The following is a 14,202-nucleotide window of genomic DNA, read 5'->3' as shown; positions in this document are numbered from 1 at the left end:
CACACTCCTGGTAAAAAGCTGTGCCAAGAGTGTGATCTAGCAAGCAGGAGGAGGGGGCAAGGGCATGGCACCTTAGGACTGGGACTTAGGCACCTTAGGACTTAGGACTGTTCTGGCCAGCCCTGAACAGAATTTAAACATATTGCACCACTAACCTATCCATTGTGGCCTTTGAGATTCCATCTTCCATCACTCTTCCCAAGGGCTTGAGTGAACAACTCAAAGAGATCCCACTAACCAAAGTCACCACATCAGGGCCATTGTGTGCCTGCCCCAAAAAGGAAGGTTTCTGAAGTTTTTCCGAGAATTGGTGCTGGACCTCAAGGGAAAGCAAGTTGTTGCACAACTGTGGGGCCGGCCACCCTGGACGCAACACTCTCCCGCCCTCAAAGGGAGAAACTACATGTTGCGTTTGCCCTTGTTGACATGAGTCTTGCCGCGGGCCGCATCTGGCCCCCGGGCCAGGGTTTGGAGACCCCTGCTTTACACAATGATCCAGCTGTGAGTGCCTGGGTGCCTGGGTAAGGCATGTGGAGAAACAGCAGCCAGAGTCCTCCTGGCACTTGTCACTCACTGCTTTGATTGGCACCTGGACGAGTGCCACGTGCAGTGCCTGGCAGCTGCACCTTACACCTGGCGGCAGGAACAAGTCTCTCTCCCTCCCTCCCTCCCTCCCTCCCTCCCTCCACAACCACTGGATGTGGTTGGTTTCTGACCGGTAGTTCACCCCTCCTCTAAGCTGCAAATCAAAGGTTTCGGGCTTTGCTAAATTGCCGAGCCTGACCTGCTAATGGAGGCATGGCATGAGGGCAGCCCACGTCTCCACCGCTAGCTAGAGCCTCAATTAAGCTAGTGGAAAACGCTGAAATTACAGGCCTTCATTCTGCATTTGGGCAGGGCAGGCTGATACTTTGGGGTCAAGGGTGGGTCTTGGGGCATGTTTAGGATCTGCCAGCTCAGGTGGTCAGATCCTGCTCAGTCAGCACAGCAGAGTCAGCAGTGGTGTCGAGCAATCACCTGTTCCCGCAGTTGCGCTGAGATACATTTGAAGTTTTGTATATGCTGGACCTCCCAGTCCCTCCCTATTCTCAGTGTGTGGAGAGAGAGAGGCAAGACGGTGCTTGCTTTCTCTGCCCATGTGCCTCTCCCCCCATCCCAACTGCATGGAAAAGTGATGGCCAGGGGCTGGCCAGGGCCAGCAATTGGGCCAATTGCTCCCAGCTGGGCCCTGTGCCTAAGGGGGTCCCATGCTAGGGTAATCTACCCTAGTCTTGTCAAATACACACAAACACCACATTGCAACTGACATTTTGAATTTCTTTCCTAATCTAAACCAAAAATAAAACTAATATTTCTACAAAAGCATTTCATGGTCACCAAAACAACTGGTTCTGTAACTGTTCAAAGATAATCTACACATTTTGTTTGCTTACTTGTAGGGCTGATGTGTGCAATTTTATATGAAAATGTGTTTAGTTTCATTGGGTCCATTAACTCACAGGCACTTTTTAAAGGCAATCCACCATAGAGATAAAAATCTTATTTCTCTAAGATTCTACAGACCTTGTCTATGAACCTGGGGCCCTGCAAAAAAATGTTGCCAGTTGGGCCCTGCAGCTCCTAAGTCTTGTCTTGCTGGTGGCCATACATGCATATGGCCTGAACCACAGCAAAAATATGTTTCTCTTTCCATGTGTCCCACTGGATCAGGCCATAGGCCCATCTAGTCCAGCTTCCTGTATCTCACAATGGCCCACCAAATGCCTCAGGGAGCACACAAGACATGACCTGCATCCTGGTACCCTCCTGTGTGCATCCTGGTGCCCTCCATTGCATCCTGGTGCCCTCCCTTTGGTGCACATGGGAGTAGGAGGGCCCCCGAAGACTTCTTCATGGCCTTTGCCCCTCTTGCATTTCAGGGCCATTGGCCTCACTGTTTTCTTTCTGTTTTCTTACACACACTTGCATGCTCATTCTTTATGCATTTATGCCTGTCCTTTAAAAAGTATAGTTTTCCCAAGGCACTTTACAGAGATAAATATAAAATAAGGAACATAAGAACATCAGAAGAGCCCTGCTGGATCAGTCCAAAGACCCATCTAGTCCAGCTTCCTGTATCTCACAGTGGCCCACCAAATGAAGTGCAACCATCTATTCAGTACAGTAGTACAGCAGTGTTTCTCAAACTGTGGGTCAGGACTCACTAGGTGGGTTGCAAGCAGGGTGACCAGATGTCATAACCGCAAAAGAGGAATAGGCACCCCAGAATGTAGGACTAAAAACTAAATGTAGGACCAAAAGCTAAATGTAAAAGCAGAATGTAGGACTAAAAGCTAAAAACACTAGTATATTATTTTATGTGGTTAAACACTATATTACTTTTTATTAAATGTAAAACTATATATATAATTTATTTTTTACAAGAAGGCTATGTGCTGCCTGCAGGGGGCCTGCTCACAGGTTAAAGGAGGACATTTAAGTTCTTTTCCAGAACATGAGGCTAAAAAAGAGGACATGACCTGGAAGAATAGGATGTCTGGTCACACTGGTCATGAGCCAATTTCAGGTGGGTCCCCATTCATTTAAAGGGAATTTTATTTTTATTTATTTATTTAAACCTTTATTAGGCATACGTATTTTATTTTTATATATTAGACTTGGTGCTACCATGGGATGTGATTGCATTTGGGAAATGTTACAGTCAACAGTTCCATTGAACAGTCTATTATTTATATCAGTGGTTCTCAAACTTTTAGCACTGAGACCCACATTTTAGAATGATAATCTGTCTCAACCCACTGGAAGTGATGTCATGACCAGAAGTGCCATCATCAAGCAGGAAAATTTTTAACAATCCTAGGCTGCAATCCTACGCACACTTACCCATGTCGTACCCTGCCCAGAAGGGCAGTGCCAGTTGGTAGACAGGGGTGAGTCTGTCCAGTGCCGCTGAGACCAAATAAGCAAGACACTGAAAGGTGGAAGGCTATGAAGGTTGTTTATTGTTTCAGCAAGGCCTGCCTGTGGCCTCGGGGAGGCTCAGCTCAAACCCAGAAGGCCCTCTTCAGAAGAGTGGGACACTTTTTATACAATTCTCGGCTCTTTGTCTGAAATCTAGACTTCCTATTTGCTGAAAATCCGCATCATAAATGAGGCACACTCTTAATAGGCCGTAGATAACCTTAGAGACACCTGATAGGTGTGTTTCACGTTACAGGTTTCCATAAAAGGCAAAATTAGGCATTTAAACATATTGAATTACAAAGTTTTCAAAAACCAGTAGGGGGTGCTACAATTCCATTTACCCAGTGTTGACCCAGTGTTGAACCTTATTCACATCCATCATTCCAATTAAGAGTATTTTTGACATGTCCTCTTACCAACCTCATTAAAAGAGAGTAGTACAACACAAAGACAGGTGTGAAGGCCGACTTCATAAGATATTTTCTTGGCAGAACTTACTCATCCCTCAATAGGATGGCCTGGTATGAGCGGCCTATCTTATCTTCTACTTTTCTGTGTGTTAGTAAAGCACTGTGGGGCCCTCTGCCAACTTCTGCAAAGCAAAGGCTTCTAAACTTCTTTTGTTAAGTGTCTCTTAAGACTTTTCTAAAATCAAGCAACCTTTTGGTTCCTTAAGAACAGCTTCTAATGGCTACTATGTAACCATATGTGAATTACAATTTGGGGAAAGATTATCTTGTCCTAGCTTTGTCTAAATGTGCCTTTTCCTATTTCAGTTGCAATTCAAACAAAAAGCCTCCAAAAGCAGGTTTCCCTGGTACTTACCACTTCGTCCCTCTCATCTTCTCGCCCCCTCCTTACTTTCAAAGAGGGAGTAGCCTTGTCTCACTTTGACTTGTTCAAGAATTATCTAATTAAAATGTGTGCTGTCTTCTAAAGTTCATCTCTTGCAGGTGTCTTGCTAGTTAGTTCGCCAAGAAACATTGCCAACTGATAGGACTACCTTGACATTTTAGCAGAGCTGTTAATTTAGCAGAGCTGTTAATTTTTTTAAGCTTTCCCCTAAGTTCATGCTTTCCCTGCTTTCTTCCCCCCCTTCTCTGTTACACTGTTTGATGGTTGCTACAGGTTTGGTCAAGGGGGGGGGGGGTCTGAGACAGGTAAGCAGGCGTCAACCAGGAGTAAGTTCCATTTACTATCATTGTTAAAAGCATATACAGAGCAGCCTGTTCAAAGTACAGACCTGTAACATTACCCTAAATGCAGCCACTTACCATGGTAGCATCAAGTCCAATATATTAAAAATAAAATATTGAAATTAATGGGGACCTACCTGAATTTGGCTTAAGAGGCACCTAGTGGGTCCCAACCCACAGTTTGAGATATTATTATCATTCAATTTGTATATATAATTCAATTTGTATTCTGCCTTTCTCCATGAAGGACCCCAAGGTGGCTTACATCAGAAATGCTGATGTATATGCTTTTAACAATGATAGTCAATGGGGCTTCCTCCCGGGCAAGTGTAGATAAGATTCCAGACTAGCCCCCCTGAATTTTTCAAAACAGATCAGCAACTGCTCAGGACGGTTAGGAGGGCAGTTCAACTCTCAATTTACTTAATTAATTTGATTTTGTCATATGGGGGATGTTAAAAATTTCCTACATCACGTTAATGACATCACTTCCAGTGATTCCCAACAGATTTTCCTTCCAAAAAGTGAGTCCCAGCACAAAAACGTTTGAGAACCCCTGTAGAGGGGAGAAAAATACATGCATAAGGGCTGGTTTGCTAGCCCTGCCTTAAACGAAGCCACTTTCAAAAGACTCTTATCATGCTGCTAGACCGCAGTGAGTTCAGCAGCTGAGCGGTCCAAGCGAACGCCATTCATTAGTCTCGCGCGCCCTCTAGTGGACGCTTGCCGCCACTGCAGCCCCTAACGCGCCTTGAGACGGCATTGGTCGCTTTTCAACGCCGGGCTCTCATGTGATTGGACGGCCGGGATGTCCGTCTGAGGCCAATAGGTAAGATGGCGGCTGTAAGGGGTGTTGGGGGTATGTGTTAGTGGAGCTACCAAGGTCCTGCGAGCAGCAGTGCCCCCCCCGGTCTTCTCCTGGGAGCAGCAGAGTTCCCCCCCCCAACCTGGTCTCCATGTGGGAGCAGCAAAGCCCCACCGCCACAGAGCCCCCCCACCTGGCCTCTAACTGGGAGCAGCAGAGTCCCCCCAACCTGGCCTCTAACTGGGAGCAGCAGAGCCCCCCTGGGAGCAGCAGAGCCCCCCACCACAGAGCCTCCCCCCACCTGGCCTCTAACTGGGAGCAGCAGAGCCCCCCCCAACCTGGCCTCTAACTGGGAGCAGCAGAGACGCCCCCACCTGGCCTCTAACTGGGAGCAGCAGAGCCCCCCCACCACAGAGCCCTCCCCACCTGGCCTCTAACTGGGAGCAGCAGAGCCCCCCCCAACCTGGCCTCTAACTGGGAGCAGCAGAGAACCCCCCACCTGGCCTCTAACTGGGAGCAGCAGAGCCCCCCCACCACAGAGCCCTCCGCACCTGGCCTCTAACTGGGAGCAGCAGAGCCCCCCCACCACAGAGCCCTCCCCACCTGGCCTCTAACTGGGAGCAGCAGAGCCCCCCCCAACCTGGCCTCTAACTGGGAGCAGCAGAGACCCCCCCACCTGGCCTCTAACTGGGAGCAGCAGAGCCCCCCCACCACAGAGCCCTCCGCACCTGGCCTCTAACTGGGAGCAGCAGAGCCCCCCCACCACAGAGCCCTCCCCACCTGGCCTCTAACTGGGAGCAGCAGAGCCCCCCCACCACAGAGCCCTCCCCACCTGGCCTCTAACTGAGAGCAGCAGAGCCCCCCCTGGAAGCAGCAAAGCCCCCCCACCACAGAGCCCCCACCTGCGCTCTAACTGAGAGCAGCAGAGCCCCCCTGGGAGCATTAGAGCCCCCCAACACAGAGCCGCCCCCACCTGGCCTCTAACTGGGAGCAGCAGAGCCCCCCCACCTGGCCTCTAACTGGGAGCAGCAGAGCCCCCCCACCACAGAGCCCTCTGCACCTGGCCTCTAACTGGGAGCAGCAAAGCCCCCCCACCACAGAGCCCCCCCACCTGGCCTCTAACTGGGAGCAGCAGAGCCCCCCCACCACAGAGCCCCCCCCACCTGGCCTCTAACTGGGAGCAGCAAAGCCCCCCCACCACAGAGCCCCCCCACCTGGCCTCAAACTGGGAGCAGCAGAGCCCCCCCACCACAGAGCCCCCCCCACCTGGCCTCTAACTGGGAGCAGCAAAGCCCCCCCACCACAGAGCCCCCCCCACCTGGCCTCTAACTGGGAGCAGCAGAGCCCCCCCACCACAGCCCCCCCACCTGGCCTCTAACTGGGAGCAGCAAAGCCCCCCCACGAAAGAGCCCCCCCACCTGGGCTCTAACTGAGAGCAGCAGAGCCCCCCCACCACAGAGCCCCCCCCACCTGGCCTCTAACTGGGAGCAGCAGAGCCCCCCCAACACAGAGCCCCCCCCACCTGGCCTCTAACTGGGAGCAGCAAAGCCCCCCCACCAAAGAGCCCCCCCCACCTGGGCTCTAACTGAGAGCAGCAGAGCCCCCCCACCACAGCCCCCCCACCTGGCCTCTAACCGAGAGCAGCAGAGCCCCCCCACCACAGAGCCCTCTGCACCTGGCCTCTAACTGGGAGCAGCAAAGCCCCCCCACAACAGAGCCCCCCCCACCTGGCCTCTGGGAGCAGCAGAGCCCCCCCACCACAGAGCCCCCCCACCTAGGCTCTAACTGAGAGCAGCAGAGCCCCCCCACCACAGCCCCCCCACCTGGCCTCTAACCGAGAGCAGCAGAGCCCCCCCCACCACACCCCCCCACCTGGCCTCTACCCGAGAGCAGCAGAGCCCCCCCACCACAGAGCCCCCCCCACCTGGCCTCTAACTGGGAGCAGCAGAGCCCCCCCACCACAGAGCCCCCCCCACCTGGCCTCTAACTGGGAGCAGCAAAGCCCCCCCACCACAGAGCCCCCCACCTAGGCTCTAACTGAGAGCAGCAGAGCCCCCCCCACCACAGCCCCCCCACCTGGCCTCTAACCGAGAGCAGCAGAGCCCCCCCACCACAGAGCCCCCCCCACCTGGCCTCTAACCGAGAGCAGCAGAGCCGCCCCACCACAGAGCCCTCTGCACCTGGCCTCTAACTGGGAGCAGCAAAGCCCCCCCACAACAGAGCCCCCCCCACCTGGCCTCTGGGAGCAGCAGAGCCCCCCCACCACAGAGCCCCCCCACCTAGGCTCTAACTGAGAGCAGCAGAGCCCCCCCCACCACAGCCCCCCCACCTGGCCTCTAACCGAGAGCAGCAGAGCCCCCCCCACCACAGCCCCCCCACCTGGCCTCTACCCGAGAGCAGCAGAGCCCCCCCACCTGGCCTCTAACTGTGAGCAGCAGAGCCACCCCACCTGGCCTCTAACTGGGAGAGCAGCAGAGCCCCCCTGGGAGCATTAGAGCCCCCCAACACAGAGCCCCCCCCACCTGGCCTCTAACTGGGAGCAGCAGAGCCCCCCCACCACAGAGCCCCCCCACCTGGCCTCTAACTGGGAGCAGCAGAGCCCCCCCAACACAGAGCCCCCCCCACCTGGCCTCTAACTGGGAGCAGCAGAGCCCCCCTACCACAGAGCCCCCCCCCACCTGGCCTCTAACTGGGAGCAACAGAGCCCCCCCAACACAGAGCCCCCCCCACCTGGGCTCTAACTGGGAGCAGCAAAGCCCCCCCACCACAGAGCCCCCCCCACCTGGCCTCTAACTGGGAGCAGCAGAGCCCCCCCAACACAGAGCCCCCCCCACCTGGCCTCTAACTGGGAGCAGCAGAGCCCCCCTACCACAGAGCCCCCCCCACCTGGCCTCTAACTGGGAGCAACAGAGCCCCCCCAACACAGAGCCCCCCCCTACCTGGGCTCTAACTGGGAGCAGCAGAGCCCCCCTACCACAGAGCCCCCCCCACCTGGGCTCTAACTGGGAGCAGCAAAGCCCCCCCACCACAGAGCCCCCCCCACCTGGCCTCTAACTGGGAGCAACAGAGCCCCCCCAACACAGAGCCCCCCCCCACCTGGCCTCTAACTGGGAGCAGCAGAGCCCCCCTACCACAGAGCCCCCCCCACCTGGCCTCTAACTGGGAGCAACAGAGCCCCCCCAACACAGAGCCCCCCCCTACCTGGGCTCTAACTGGGAGCAGCAGAGCCCCCCCAACACAGAGCCCCCCCCACCTGGCCTCTAACTGGGAGCAGCAGAGCCCCCCTACCACAGAGCCCCCCCCACCTGGCCTCTAACTGGGAGCAACAGAGCCCCCCCAACACAGAGCCCCCCCCACCTGGGCTCTAACTGGGAGCAGCAAAGCCCCCCCACCACAGAGCCCCCCCCACCTGGCCTCTAACTGGGAGCAGCAGAGCCCCCCCAACACAGAGCCCCCCCCACCTGGCCTCTAACTGGGAGCAGCAGAGCCCCCCTACCACAGAGCCCCCCCCACCTGGCCTCTAACTGGGAGCAACAGAGCCCCCCCAACACAGAGCCCCCCCCACCTGGCCTCTAACTGGGAGCAGCAGAGCCCCCCTACCACAGAGCCCCCCCCACCTGGCCTCTAACTGGGAGCAACAGAGCCCCCCCAACACAGAGCCCCCCCCCACCTGGCCTCTAACTGGGAGCAGCAGAGCCCCCCTACCACAGAGCCCCCCCCACCTGGCCTCTAACTGGGAGCAGCAGAGCCCCTGCAACACAGAGCCCCCCCCACCTGGCCTCTAACTGGGAGCAGCAGAGCCCCCCCAACACAGAGCCCCCCCCACCTGGGCTCTAACTGGGAGCAGCAAAGCCCCCCCACCACAGAGCCCCCCCCCACCTGGCCTCTAACTGGGAGCAGCAGAGCCCCCCCAACACAGAGCCCCCCCACCTGGCCTCTAACTGGGAGCAGCAGAGCCCCCCTACCACAGAGCCCCCCCCACCTGGCCTCTAACTGGGAGCAACAGAGCCCCCCCTGGGAGCAGCAAAGCCCCCCCCACCACATAGCCCCCCCCACCTGGCCTCAAACTGGGAGCAGCAGAGCCCCCCCAACACAGAGCCCCCCCCACCTGGCCTCTAACTGGGAGCAGCAGAGCCCCCCCTGGGAGCAGCAAAGCCCCCCCCACCACATAGCCCCCCCCACCTGGCCTCTAACTGGGAGCAGCAGAGCCCCCCCAACACAGAGCCCCCCCCACCTGGCCTCTAACTGGGAGCAGCAGAGCCCCCCTACCACAGAGCCCCCCCCACCTGGCCTCTAACTGGGAGCAACAGAGCCCCCCCAACACAGAGCCCCCCCCCACCTGGGCTCTAACTGGGAGCAGCAAAGCCCCCCCACCACAGAGCCCCCCCCACCTGGCCTCTAACTGGGAGCAGCAGAGCCCCCCCAACACAGAGCCCCCCCCACCTGGCCTCTAACTGGGAGCAGCAGAGCCCCCCCAACACAGAGCCCCCCCCACCTGGCCTCTAACTGGGAGCAGCAGAGCCCCCCCACCTGGCCTCTAACTGAGAGCAGCAGAGCCCCCCCTGGGAGCAGCAAAGCCCCCCCACCACAGAGCCCCCCCCACCTGGCCTCTAACTGGGAGCAGCAAAGCCCCCCCACCACAGAGCCCCCCCCCACCTGGCCTCTAACTGGGAGCAGCAGAGCCCCCCCACCACAGAGCCCCCCCCACCTGGCCTCTAACTGGGAGCAGCAGAGCCCCCCCAACACAGAGCCCCCCCCACCTGGCCTCTAACTGGGAGCAGCAGAGCCCCCCTACCACAGAGCCCCCCCCACCTGGCCTCTAACTGGGAGCAACAGAGCCCCCCCAACACAGAGCCCCCCCCCCACCTGGGCTCTAACTGGGAGCAGCAAAGCCCCCCCACCACAGAGCCCCCCCCACCTGGCCTCTAACTGGGAGCAGCAGAGCCCCCCCACCACAGAGCCCCCCCCACCTGGCCTCTAACTGGGAGCAGCAGAGCCCCCCAACACAGAGCCCCCCCCCACCTGGCCTCTAACCGAGAGCAGCAGAGCCCCCCCACCACAGAGCCCTCTGCACCTGGCCTCTAACTGGAAGCAGCAAAGCCCCCCCACCACAGAGCCCCCCCCACCTGGCCTCTAACTGGGAGCAGCAGAGCCCCCCCACCACAGAGCCCTCTGCACCTGGCCTCTAACTGGAAGCAGCAAAGCCCCCCCACCACAGAGCCCCCCCCACCTGGCCTCTAACTGGGAGCAACAGAGCCCCCCCAACACAGAGCCCCCCCACCTGGGCTCTAACTGGGAGCAGCAAAGCCCCCCCACCACAGAGCCCCCCCCACCTGGCCTCTAACTGGGAGCAGCAGAGCCCCCCCACCACAGAGCCCCCCCCACCTGGCCTCTAACTGGGAGCAGCAGAGCCCCCCCAACACAGAGCCCCCCCCACCTGGCCTCTAACCGAGAGCAGCAGAGCCCCCCCACCACAGAGCCCTCTGCACCTGGCCTCTAACTGGAAGCAGCAAAGCCCCCCCACCACAGAGCCCCCCCCACCTGGCCTCTAACTGGGAGCAGCAGAGCCCCCCCAACACAGAGCCCCCCCCACCTGGCCTCTAACTGGGAGCAGCAGAGCCCCCCCACCTGGCCTCTAACTGGGAGAGCAGCAGAGCCCCCCCCAACCTGGCCTCTAAATGGGAGCAGCAGAGCCCCCCTGGGAGCATTAGAGCCCCGCAACACAGAGCCCCCCACCTGGCCTCTAACTGGGAGCAGCAGAGCCCCCCCACCTGGCCTCTAACTGGGAGAGCAGCAGAGCCCCCCCCAACCTGGCCTCTAAATGGGAGCAGCAGAGCCCCCCTGGGAACATTAGAGCCCCCCAACACAGAGCCCCCCACCTGGCCTCTAACTGGGAGCAGCAGAGCCCCCCCACCTGGCCTCTAACTGGGAGAGCAGCAGAGCCCCCCCCAACCTGGCCTCTAAATGGGAGCAGCAGAGCCCCCCTGGGAGCATTAGAGCCCCCCAACACAGAGCCCCCCACCTGGCCTCTAACTGGGAGCAGCAGAGCCCCCCCACCTGGCCTCTAACTGGGAGAGCAGCAGAGCCCCCCTGGGAGCATTAGAGCCCCCCAACACAGAGCCCCCCCACCTGGACTCTAACTGGGAGCAGCAGAGCCCCCCCACCTGGCCTCTAACTGAGAGCAGCAGAGCCCCCCCTGGGAGCATTAGAGCCCCCCACCACAGAGCCCCCCCCCACCTGGCCTCTAACTGGGAGCAGTAGAGCCCCCCCCACCTGGCCTCTAACTGAGAGCAGCAGAGCCCCCCCTGGGAGCAGCAGAGCCCCCCCACCACATAGCCCCCCCCACCTGGCCTCAAACTGGGAGCAGCAGAGCCCCCCCACCACAGAGCCCTCCCCACCTGGCCTCTAACTGGGAGCAGCAGAGCCCCCCCTGGGAGCATTAGAGCCCCCCACCACAGAGCCCCCCCCACCTGGCCTCTAACTGGGAGCAGCAGAGCCCCCCCCAACCTGGCCTCTAACTGGGAGCAGCAGAGCCCCCCCTGGGAGCAGCAGAGCCCCCCCACCACATAGCCCCCCCCACCTGGCCTCAAACTGGAAGCAGCAAAGCCCCCCCACCACAGAGCCCCCCCCACCTGGCCTCTAACTGGGAGCAGCAGAGCCCCCCCAACACAGAGCCCCCCCCACCTGGCCTCTAACTGGGAGCAGCAGAGCCCCCCCACCACAGAGCCCTCCCCACCTGGCCTCTAACTGGGAGCAACAGAGCCCCCCCTGGGAGCATTAGAGCCCCCCACCACAGAGCCCCCCCCACCTGGCCTCTAACTGGGAGCAGCAGAGCCCCCCCACCACAGAGCCCTCCCCACCTGGCCTCTAACTGGGAGCAGCAGAGCCCCCCCTGGGAGCATTAGAGCCCCCCACCACAGAGCCCCCCCCACCTGGCCTCTAACTGGGAGCAGCAGAGCCCCCCCCAACCTGGCCTCTAACTGGGAGCAGCAGAGCCCCCCCTGGGAGCAGCAGAGCCCCCCCACCACATAGCCCCCCCCACCTGGCCTCAAACTGGGAGCAGCAGAGCCCCCCCACCACAGAGCCCTCCCCACCTGGCCTCTAACTGAGAGCAGCAGAGCCCCCCCTGGGAGCAGCAAAGCCCCCCCCACCACATAGCCCCCCCCACCTGGCCTCAAACTGGGAGCAGCAGAGCCCCCCCACCACAGAGCCCTCCCCACCTGGCCTCTAACTGAGAGCAGCAGAGCCCCCCCTGGGAGCAGCAGAGCCCCCCCACCACATAGCCCCCCCCACCTGGCCTCAAACTGGGAGCAGCAGAGCCCCCCCACCACAGAGCCCTCCCCACCTGGCCTCTAACTGAGAGCAGCAGAGCCCCCCCTGGGAGCAGCAAAGCCCCCCCCACCACATAGCCCCCCCCACCTGGCCTGAAACTGGGAGCAGCATAGCCCCCCCACCACAGAGCCCTCCCCACCTGGCCTCTAACTGGGAGCAGCAGAGCCCCCCCACCACAGAGCCCCCCCCACTTGGCCTCTAACTGGGAGCAGCAGAGCCCCCCCAACATAGAGCCCCCCCCACCTGGCCTCTAACTGGGAGCAGCAGAGCCCCCCCTGGAAGCAGCAGAGCCCCCCCACCACAGAGCCCCCCACCTGGGCTCTAACTGAGAGCAGCAGAGCCCCCCCTGGGAGCAGCAGAGCCCCCCCCCAACCTGGCCTCTAACTGGGAGCAGCAGAGCCCCCCTGGGAGCATTAGAGCCCCCCAACACAGAGCCCCCCCACCTGGCCTCTAACTGGGAGCAGCAGAGCCCCCCCTGGGAGCATTAGAGCCCCCCAACACAGAGCCCCCCCCACCTGGCCTCTAACTGGGAGCAGCAGAGCCCCCCTGGGAGCATTAGAGCCCCCCAACACAGAGCCCCCCCCACCTGGCCTCTAACTGAGAGCAGCAGAGCCCCCCCTGGGAGCAGCAAAGCCCCCCCACCACAGAGCCCCCCCCACCTGGCCTCTAACTGGGAGCAGCAAAGCCCCTCCACCACAGAGCCCCCCCCACCTGGCCTCTAACTGGGAGCAGCATAGCCCCCCCACCACAGAGCCCTCTGCACCTGGCCTCTAACTGGGAGCAGCAAAGCCCCCCCACCACAGAGCCCCCCCACCTGGCCTCTAACTGGGAGCAGCAAAGCCCCCCCACCACAGAGCCCCCCCCACCTGGGCTCTAACTGAGAGCAGCAGAGCCCCCACCACCACAGCCGCCCCACCTGGCCTCTAACCGAGAGCAGCAGAGCCCCCCCCACCACAGCCCCCCCCACCTGGCCTCTAACTGGGAGCAGCATAGCCCCCCCACCACAGAGCCCTCTGCACCTGGCCTCTAACTGGGAGCAGCAAAGCCCCCCCACCACAGAGCCCCCCCCACCTGGGCTCTAACTGAGAGCAGCAGAGCCCCCCCACCACAGCCCCCCCACCTGGCCTCTAACCGAGAGCAGCAGAGCCCCCCCCACCACAGCCCCCCCACCTGGCCTCTAACCGAGAGCAGCAGAGCCCCCCCCCAACCTGGCCTCTAACTGGGAGCAGCAGAGCCCCCCTGGGAGTATTAGAGCCCCCCAACACAGAGCCCCCCCACCTGGCCTCTAACTGGGAGCAGCAGAGCCCCCCCACCACAGAGCCCTCTGCACCTGGCCTCTAACTGGGAGCAGCAAAGCCCCCCCACCACAGAGCCCCCCCCACCTGGCCTCTAACTGGGAGCAGCAAAGCCCCCCCACCACAGAGCCCCCCCCACCTGGGCTCTAACTGAGAGCAGCAGAGCCCCCCCACCACAGCCCCCCCACCTGGCCTCTAACCGAGAGCAGCAGAGCCCCCCCACCACAGAGCCCTCTGCACCTGGCCTCTAACTGGGAGCAGCAAAGCCCCCCCACCACAGAGCCCCCCCCACCTGGCCTCTAACTGGGAGCAGCAAAGCCCCCCAACACAGAGCCCCCCCCACCTGGCCTCTAACTGGGAGCAGCAGAGCCCCCCCACCACAGAGCCCTCTGCACCTGGCCTCTAACTGGGAGCAGCAAAGCCCCCCCACCACAGAGCCCCCCCCACCTGGCCTCTAACTGGGAGCAGCAAAGCCCCCCCACCACAGAGCCCCCCCCACCTGGGCTCTAACTGAGAGCAGCAGAGCCCCCCCCACCACAGCCCCCCCACCTGGCCTCTAACCGAGAGCAGCAGAGCCCCCCCCACCACAGCCCCCCCACCTGGCCTCTAA

The 14,202-nt window shown here is 60.4% G+C and overlaps 1 protein-coding gene across 1 annotated transcript in view; it reads left to right on the top strand.

Annotated features, from left to right (window-relative positions):
* Positions 1-4,943: 4,943 nt before the first annotated feature.
* ANKRD39 (ankyrin repeat domain 39) overlaps positions 4,944-14,202 on the top strand; it is a 31,253-nt gene continuing 21,994 nt past the window's right edge. Inside the window, exon 1 of the mRNA XM_066639676.1 lies at positions 4,944-4,989. The gene's annotated coding sequence lies outside the window, so the exon portion shown is untranslated. The remainder of the gene's footprint in view (positions 4,990-14,202) is intronic.

The sequence above is a fragment of the Tiliqua scincoides genome, chromosome 11 (assembly GCF_035046505.1).
Source record: "Tiliqua scincoides isolate rTilSci1 chromosome 11, rTilSci1.hap2, whole genome shotgun sequence".
Lineage (NCBI taxonomy): Eukaryota > Metazoa > Chordata > Lepidosauria > Squamata > Scincidae > Tiliqua > Tiliqua scincoides.
Note: the sequence above shows the minus strand (reverse complement) of the source record. Positions and strands in the feature narration are given on the sequence as shown.